General features: G+C 36.2%; 1 long non-coding RNA gene across 1 annotated transcript; it reads right to left on the minus strand.

Annotated features, from left to right (window-relative positions):
* Positions 1–502: 502 nt before the first annotated feature.
* LOC134798537 (uncharacterized) lies at positions 503–979 on the minus strand. The gene is made up of 2 exons (XR_010145209.1): positions 791–979; positions 503–680 (listed from the first exon to the last, which is right to left on the minus strand). It is a non-coding gene; the product is annotated as an uncharacterized LOC134798537 (long non-coding RNA).
* Positions 980–10,257: the final 9,278 nt, after the last annotated feature.

Raw genomic sequence — 10,257 nt, forward strand, 5'->3', positions numbered from 1 at the left:
TTATTCTGGAGAAAATGTGGCATAATAATAGCAATTTCTTTTCCACTTTCATCAATTACCTTCTTTATTGCCGGAAATCCCTTATCAGCCAATACAATATCCCCATTTTCTAAGTAGTCGACTAATCCTGACTACCGTTATTTGGGAGACACTTTTTTTTTCACCACTTACTTTTGACTTGAACGAAATGAAGCCTCTTGGAGTAATACTAATAAGCACTTTTTATAGAGTGAGTAGCAATACACACGATTATCAACACTTGATGGTACTTCTATAGGAAACTCTGTACAATCAATAATGACTAGTGTTACTATACTCCGGACGGAAGCATTCTGGCATTGTCTGCTGCACAACATTTTTGTCTGGCCAAAAAACCTAATTTGATGTACCAGCTGCTATTTCTTCAACATACGAGCAGAATATTCTTGACACTGTTTTCCAGCAATTCAAAGTCACTTGTATTAGTTATATTAATAGCATTAACTGCTTCTATTTTTTTCGCGTTTCTTCGTTCCATATAACGTTGAAACCTCGATATTGCCGCATTTTCGTCAATCCGTTTTGTTTTTTACTGCGGGGGAAATATCCTTGGAACATAACTGGGACTGACTTGTTCATCAGCCTTTCTACCACCGATAAAGTGAGCACTGCAAATTGGGTGCCATAGAGATCCATCGGGACTGTAACAAAATAATTCACCGTTAAAACTTCATACGATTAAAACATAAATCAAATGATTGCGTATTTAAGGAAGGTAATATGATTTTAGAGGTTAGGTTAGGTGACTTACTTTTTTGTCCTTACGGCAATTATCCATTTATTGCGCTGTTCTTGTTTCCACACTACTTTTGGAAATCTATAAAATTTGCAGTCACTACTTCTGCTAGTGTTTACACGATTAACAATAACACATCTTGCTGTGAAGTGAAGACCATTTTTATCTAAAACATCGAATGTTTACTGCAAAGCAAAGCAACTAACTCACACAATGACACGTGTACAGATGCGCTGTTCACACATAGAAACGCAAATGATGCGGTAGTATACAAATTATTGCGCCATCTATCCGCTCGTATAAGAAAAACTAAGAACTACACCAACTACACCTAACAACTACAACGTCTACAACTCTTCTAGTGGCAGCGACCTCTTGCGGAATACACTACACAACTTACAGCCCGCTGAATGACAAACGCCATCTAAGTTTAATACAAAAATAATGTTTTCTTCCGGGGTACGCTACTCAATATGGCGATTGCTCGTCCTAGTAGACTAGTCCGTGACGGTACCTACTTTTATTTACCTTATCGCAATCAAATAATCGATTTTCGCGGTTATAGAACAGGATCGGCCAGGTAATTAGGATGAAATTGGGTAGGCATATAGTTTGAGTCCCGGAAAAGAAAATAAGTTTGTATTTATCTCGGAAATCATCCTTTAAAGGGGTAAAACATAGGGAGAAATTTATTACGGAAATACTTTTTTTACGCAGACGAGGTCGCTGGCAGAATTTAGTCTGTAATATTTTAAAGCCGTGTTTGTGTATTCCGATTGCTTGTTTTTATTTTTGAATATCTATGAATAGAAAAGGATACCAATTTGAATTTAAAACTCTGTGTTATTTTAGCTCGGCGTTTCGGTGTGTTTTTGTCACTTTTGAATTCGGGTTTATATTAAATAGACAATCAAATAAAAGTCACTAAATATACAAATATAAAAGGATTTTTATTTTAGACTTGTTTTGAATTGCCAAAGTTATTGTGGTGTGTGATAATATTTTTATTGTGGAAAAGCGATAACAGTAGATTAAAATTAAACGCTAAACGATAAATATTATCCATACTTCGTTTTGCATTACGCAGAACAATTAGAAAGAACTCCGTAGAAGTAAACATGTGGTTCTTAATCAGGTACACACTTTATGCGGTAAAAAATTAAGGTAAATCATGAACTTGCTAATTGAGATATTTCATAATGAAAATGGCCGCCGTAAGTCAACCTAATTAAAATTTATTAATTGATCGAAATGAAATTATTCCGACAAGTCCAAAAGTACGCATGATAGAGCAAAATATAATTCTGCTTCGCATCAAATATAATACCTCGGCCAGACTATCATAGGCCCCGTGCATGAATTATAGGGGGCAGCATAGGATCCGTCAGATTTTTGGCGCGAGACGTAAATGTGTCGTTTATGCTTCCGATGTAGCCAACAAGATTGCAGAACCTACTAAGCACAAGGAAACGTACCGACTAGGGAATGCAAATCGGTTATTTTTTGTATGGAAATAACCGCGGTTTCGGTTAATAACCGATAATTTCCATACAAAAAATAACCGAAAATAACCGATTTGCATTCCCTAGTACCGACGAGAACGGTAGATGGTAGCACTTGCTTTGGCAATGTAAATGTGCACATATGTTTCCGATCCAGGTCGCAATAAGATGGCAGACCCTCCAACGCGCACGGTCCCTATGCTCATCGCGCTGCCGCGATGTTGCCCGCTCCAGCCACACACTGCCCTACTCGCGCGATTAATCGCGACGCTCCTTGCCGGTCCTTTGACTCGTGCCAAAAAACCCACAAAATAGCGAGCGGTGGGCATGACGAGGAGCATGACGAGCGGCATGACGAGTAGCGCGGCCACACTGCGTCTCTGCCTACTTCCCTCGCTTGCCACTCGTCGAGTAAGGTGGTGGTACTAGTGCTCGACATGCTAAAACCAAAAGTAGATGACATCCTGCTCACCTCTATTGACAATGACTTAAGTTTCAAGATGACATGTAATGGGACCGCGTCGAGCACCAGTACCACCACCTTAGGTGGCCGGGGCATAATATTTCAACGATTCTTACCTACAAAATTGTAAATCACAAACCATTTCTGGGCTAGAGTTTTTGTGTCCCGCTTTCGAAGCAAAAATGCGAGTTTCTTTTTCAAATGAGACGTCCATATAAATAACAGCTTTTAACACGCTAGGATTTAATGCGAACGAAAACGCTTTTTTACCTTCAAGAATTCTACGTGCAACTAGGCTTAAGGATTAGTAAGCAATTTATCGCATAAAGCCCATTCCTACGGAAGCAGAGAATAGTATTCCAGTGAATGGACGTGGATTAAAAGCCCCTGAAATGAATCTGGGGTGACCTCTTCGTTAATAAAGATTACAAAGGACCAGTGGCAATGTGGATACTTTCCTTAAACACAACCTTAGTAAAAGAAAATGTAAGATGTTGGTAGATTGTAGGTACTTATAACTCTCGTAATAGAATAGTTTTAGATGGTTTTATACTTAGTTGTTTAGAATTGGCTTTGTAATTTTTGTATAATTATTAATTACCCTCTCTTTTGTATTATGATAGTGTAAACATGTATTTCTCACGAAGTGATTATTATGTTTTGAGACCAAAATCAACACAAGAAACTAAACGTTAAAATTAAAACTAAAATAAAACAAATCTTAAACTAAACTTATAAGTAAAAAATGCTCCCCAGGTCACCTTCATGCGTTATGGTGCCCAGAAGGCTGGCAGCGTTACCTTTTTGGATGGCCAGGCTTATCCTCTGGCCGAGGTAGCTGCCAGCCCTCCGGTCACCTGAGGTGTCAATGAGGCGCTGTGATATTTTGAGAAATAAACATCTTAAACCTAAACCTATGTCATGTCATTTTATATGGAATGTTTGTAGACATTTTTTGGAAGTTTTGCATTACTTTTAAATTAAGCTCAACCAAAAGATACAGCTTTTACCTATAGGTTAACTGGAAGAGATCCGTCTGAGGGATGTTCGCCCTTGTACTATATTTATGTTCTATCTGATGTACCTTTATTCCTCTTTTCGTACAATAAAGTACTACTACTAACTACTACTACTACTACTACTACTACTACTACTACTACTAGTACTAGTACTAGTGTTATTTACTTATTTACATACTTGAAGGAACCGTCATAGGGACCGTCATTCGTCGCGAGAGGACAAGCAATTTAATATCTATGCGACTTCGTAACGTATTGCTACAGTGACAATCAATATAAATGTCACTATAGGGATCTCACATCATATGATTGTCACTGAGAAGAGTGAACTTGTAAAGTTGCATAGAAATAAAATTTCGTGGTTGGTACTTGGTATATTGTCTTTATTTACCTACCTTATTTATTTATTTATCGCGATAGTTACTCATAAAGTAAAACTATTTTGATGGATTATATCGCGTATATTTAATTTAAAATACATCCCAACATTTCGAACTCTTTATAGCGTTCATGGTCAACGGAAGACTGAGGAGAAATACATTCACCTCTCTCAAAATTATTATGTGCAAAACTGTAAGTACCTAACTAAATATGTTAAATAAAACAATCTTTATTATTCTTTATACTTTTAAGCTTTCAACTTATCAAAACGTAGTCGTATTTATCTACAAGTAGGTAGGTATGTATTATGTATATCACTCGTCACACGCTGAACAATTACTCTCACTTCCTATGGCAGAAAATATCTTTGAAATGTATTCCGTTTTTAAATCGGAATACAATGAGCGCTTCAGAGCACGTGCCTGCATGGAAAGCCTTCGTGGCATCTTCAATAAAAACTACGCTTAAGAATACTGCGGGATCTTTTTCTAATTTAAATAATATATGAATGGAAATACCACGGATGTCTGCATATGGAACTATTCAGTGACCGTCTCTAAATAGAGCGTTACTTCTGAGAGTGAGCACTGAGCACCGACGGCGAGACTATCAGAACTATTCGGATTTCGAGATAATCACAAGATCTTGAGACGATTTAGAGATCAACTAGATCTACATTACATATCTACATCTAGATGTGACTTATCCAAGATTTCGATAAGTTATGACTTAGATATCCATCTAAGTCATAACTTGTCGAAATCGTTCCAGAGGACCTCGAGAATCGCGGAAATGTTAAATTTGACATATCTATTTTACAAATATCTTTAAATTATCCGTATCGTAACTTGTTGAAGTCTAGTAGAAATCTAATTCATTTTCCGAATCGAGCCGTATATTTATATGCGATATACCTTACAAACTCTTTTTCAAAGAGATCTATTCTGAAACGTGTCGTATTTTCAGCTTCAGTTAGATCAATATCTTAGCCTGTTTTGACGTACAAAAGGTGTTTATATTTTATAAATAATTATTTTATTGCAGCACTATTGTGACAATAGAATAGAATAGACATACGAGTATTCTTTATAACAGTAGACAAATAGGTGGTCTCATATTCGTAGCTAGAAATAATTTCCAAAATTTAAATTTAGTTTGATCCCTGTAAAATTCCCTAATAGTTTTTAGAACTTTCTCATCTATATTCTCAATACTAGCCCAGTCCCTGGTTATCAAATACACTGCATTTGTAAAGAAGCTATTTTGGTAGCTTGATTGAGTTTCACTCCATCACAAAATTTCACGTACGGAAATAACCGCATGCTGTTTTAATTCGCATGTTTTAACAAACCTCCGCTAGAGCGGTTCAACCGGGCTCACGTTAATGCCTCGGCATACGGAGTAAAGCCTCTTTTTGTTGCCTTTCTCGCATGCGGGATGTCCGAGGCGAACGCGTGTTAGCATTGACAGGATTACGAGGCCGATTTTTACGTATATTATTAATGTTCGGGAGTAGGTTCCTATTGGTTCAGAATTAGTTTATAACTAGCGACCCGCCCCGGCTTCGCAAGTGTTACACAAAACCTTAACAAATTATACACCTAAACCTTCCTCAAGAATCACTCTATTGATAGGTGAAAACTGCATGAATTTATAATTTTTATTGTCACAATCTTTTCATCTTTGTATTGTATTTATCTCCGTTCCGTAAAATCCGTTCAGTAGGTTTTGAGTTTATCTCGATCATACATATTTACACACAGACAGACGCGGCGGCGGCGGGGGACTTTGTTTTATAAGGGGTAGTAATTAAAGAAAATATAATAAAGGCAAACATTTTATACGAGCTCTTGAAACAATTTTAATGAGGTTAAAAACTATGTGATTGTATAATTTTAATAAGGAGTACGTATACCCAGTTAATGAAGTTAACTGTTTATACAGGGTTAATTAAACTGTACTGTTAACTCCGAGTTTAAACGGTTTACTCGGAGTTAGCTGGCTAACCCTGGAACGCGCATGTGGCCTTCAGATTCAAAGACGTCCGGTTTCATCATGGTCTAGCCAATCATGTCGAAGCTCATGACAGATAATGTGACAACTGACACGGTAATTTGAATACCGCAAATCGGAAGCTATAGTCACCGGTTAGCGTTTACCTACGTGTTGACCGCTACTATTGAATTTCTACTCAAAACTAATCGAACCATATATTTCACCAACGTTTTTGAAAAATTAATGCTATGTCGTTAAGATTAAAATAGATTTTAGGTATACAATTTGCGATGCGATGTTGTAAAAGTAATCTAACGTTTTTGTATGTAAGTATCTCTAAGTTCTTGAAAAATGAACGCTATACCGTACAGTTAAGATTGATTTTTGTATGCAATTTGTGATGCGAGGTTGTAAAAGTAATATGGCGATTTATCATCCGGACGTTGGTATGCAGAAAGCCGCAACCACAGACAGGAATTTGTGGTATCGGCGTATATCAATAGTGTTATTTTGTAAGGTGTCAGCTTTTAGGCGTGGGGTACAAACAGCAACACTCTTAACTGTCCATCAATGGACCTTATTACATAAGGCATAAGGTCCACAAATGGACAGTTAACAGTGTGAGCGATGGTATCTAGTGGAATGGCGGTTTTGGGGGGAATGTGATTGTAAAATATAATCAAATAGAAAAATTATGAACCCTGATAACATGACGTACTTGAGCAGTTGTGTAAAATTACGCAGTGAAGTAAGGTAAACGTACTAGTGCTCGACATGCTAATGCCCAATAGATGACACCTTGCTGTCACTATTGACAATGACTTACGTTTCAAGATGACATGTATTGGGACCGCGTCGAGCACCAGTATACGTTTACCTTATATAATGCTCGGAAATTACTCGAGTACCTGGCTTGGGCTCAAAAATATTTGCCTCTATGGTATAATTAAAACGCTCGAACGGCGCTTCTTATATTTATGACTATGCTTACATGTATAGGGTTTTATTTAAGGTCACATAAATATCATATCATATCTGCAGTTTGGCAGAAGAAAAAAATCTGTATAATAGGGTTTATTTCATCTGAATAAATGATTTTTTTTTTTTTATATTACGAATGTAATTGTAACCTTAACAATAAGGTAGTAAAACATGTGTATTTTAGGTACCTATTTACCTTTAAAACGGATAAATTATTATTTTTATTGTCACAAAACACTACAGATCGTAACAAATCGAACTTAACTAGCAACAGGATGTAACTATTTCCTCAATTACAAGAAAATTCTACCCTTTGAAGGGGCAAAGAAATATTTTTCCGATACAATAACGTCATGTCTAGGAAACGGCTAATTGAATTGCTAGTTATTAAAGCTACCACTGTATTTCCTAGGACGTAACGTAATGAAATAATATAATCAGGAGATCTTTTTTTCTTTTAAAAGGTTACCTATTGGTAACAAATATACCTACAAAATATATCTACGAGTTTTGAGTGTGAGCTTCAGCGGCCGATTTAATATACCAAAACGTAAGGTTAATAACAGCCTGGAAAATAGGAAAAGCTGTATGTATTCACGAGATATGGTGGATGATTATATCTTGGAATATACTGTTACATAAGCAAAATTAAATGATTTACGCAATCACTTATCATTTTTGAACTCAATACATCCAATCACACTTGACACCATTTCGATTTTGATCGCGTTTCTGATAATTTGACGGCCTTTGCCTTAGTACTGAAAATAAATATTCTTATTATATTCTATTATATCATTCGCTTTTATACCGGGTGTGGCCTGTAACACGAGCAAATAATTAAAACATAGATTGTACTCCTCAAACGTGACACTTTTGTTCAACAACTTTTAAAAATTATGAAGTATTTAGACTCCCTTTTTTTCATACAAAATAAATATTATCTTCAATGAACGCCATCGCCACGCCATATCATTGTCACTGACGTTCGTTGTCACGCCTTAAACATAACAAAATTCGCAATACATTGCGTCTTAGAATAAACTTTAAAGTGAATTAAAAATCAAACCGCAAGTTATTTTTAAAAGTCACTGAACAAATGTTGGTCAGTATGAGGCGTACAGCCTACAGATTAATTTTTTGCTCATGTTACAGGCCACACCCGGTAGAAATATTAAATATGGGAGAATCCAATAAAAACAAATCATTGTATGAAATAAAGATTATTATTTTCGTAGTATTTCGTTATGACAATTTACTGAATAACATTGAAATCGTTGCTCTCTGACAAGGAAAAAAATAGCTAAAATGCCCTTCTGATGACAACCGATTCCGTGTAAATACTTTCAAAATGTACGACGTCACGTTTTGAATACCCGAGTCGACCTCGGAAGTCAATGTTCGTAAGTGGAGGACATAAAATCTACGCCAAGAAGCCATAAAGAGGGCAATTTCTTGTCTACGAGAGCGTTCCTCTGTATGGCTCTATAGCTGAACGTGTTCGGAATGACTAGCAGATGTGCTTGTTATCGGCGAGAGCTTCTGTTATCGATATAAAATTTGGTAGATTGCAAAATCCGCGATAAAATTATTACTTTTCGTACGTTTCACCCCTATTTACGTACGCCGAATGGTTTTTTTTATTGCTACGTGTGATTTATTGCTTTCCTGTGAAAAGCTGAATTTTGATTTAATGATGATTCTGAAATGTTATGGAAGAGGTTTAAAATCAGCGGTTTACATATGTTTGATATTATCAGATTTTCAAAAATAATATGGGGAAAAATAATATGGGAAAATATGGGGTCACTTAGGATAGCGCCATGAGAAATGATACATAATCTAATCTATGTGTCAAGTACGAAACAAGGTAAAATTTGCGCTACGAGTATATATTTAATATATAAAAAAGGCCTAATTTTTTTTTCTTTATTAAAGTAGTAGCCTAATATCATTTGGTCTCATAATAAGTAATGATTGGCCCAAAAACGTCTGTTTAATTCATTTTTGTATTATGCTTCCATACATGTTACACAAAGAATATCAATAATAATTGAATTAACATTCCTATAAATTACATTCGAGTCGTTTTGAATTGTTTTATACAATGACTCAACGATCTATCGAACAACTTGATTCCTTACCCACTGTGAAATCTTTTAAATTTTACTACGTCATTGGCATTACATTGATTTGAAAAGTAAAATTCTATGATGGGTCGAACATTAGTTGTTCGATTGAACAATCGGTGCCCTAACATAAGTATCCACTTTTCTATATAGCTTATGGTGACGCTGACGTGGGTACTTAAGTGTGGGTATCTTGTCACAGAGACAATCAATATGAAAGCCGTTAGAGATCTCAATACTATTATTACTACCTTGTTATGGTTGTGGATTCGAAGAATCGTTAGTGATGGAACGTACAGAGTTTACGGTATTATACAATTGCTGGAAAATAATTCTCTTTGTTAATTGAAGCCTTGGGCTCTCTAAATTTAACAAGTGACAGCTATCTTTGATCTTGTCGCTGACGTATATTAAGTACGTGTATTAAGATCGTGAAAGCTTCAAAGATCTGTAGTACCAATAAGACTAATAAGGTAATTTAATTTGCAGAACATCCTTGTTTAGCCGGCCGGCCGACAATGTAACTACACATTTCCTTTGTTATGCAATCTTGTACTAACCACGAAACAAACAAGTGGCCGGGCATCTCGGCCCTGACTTACGTTCCCATACTTGTAAGGGACTGGTAAGTTGAACACGCCTCTTCGAAACTTTGAGGAATGTTGTCTTGTTATGTTATGGATAATCCCGTAAAAGTGTGAAGGAAGGGAAGGAAGTTTGAATGTTTGGTGAATCAATAACCGCTGAACCAATTTGGATAAATTCTACGTCTAAATCTTTGATTTAGTTGATACCGAGCTTGACTTAGAACCTAAACTTAAACAATAATTAATTTCAGACGTCGCCGACGCAGGAAAGCTTCCTCCCCCCATTTGCATCAAAAATCTGGATGGTTCCACTCCTTAAAAACATCTTAGAAACACTTAGATAAATTCTGCCAAAGGACACTTTTGGCTCAGAGTAAGCCGTATTTGGCATTTTTATGTATTTGTAGACATACGACTGTTAGGAT

This window comes from Cydia splendana, chromosome 17, assembly GCF_910591565.1.
Source record: "Cydia splendana chromosome 17, ilCydSple1.2, whole genome shotgun sequence".
NCBI classification, from domain to species: Eukaryota; Metazoa; Arthropoda; class Insecta; order Lepidoptera; family Tortricidae; genus Cydia; species Cydia splendana.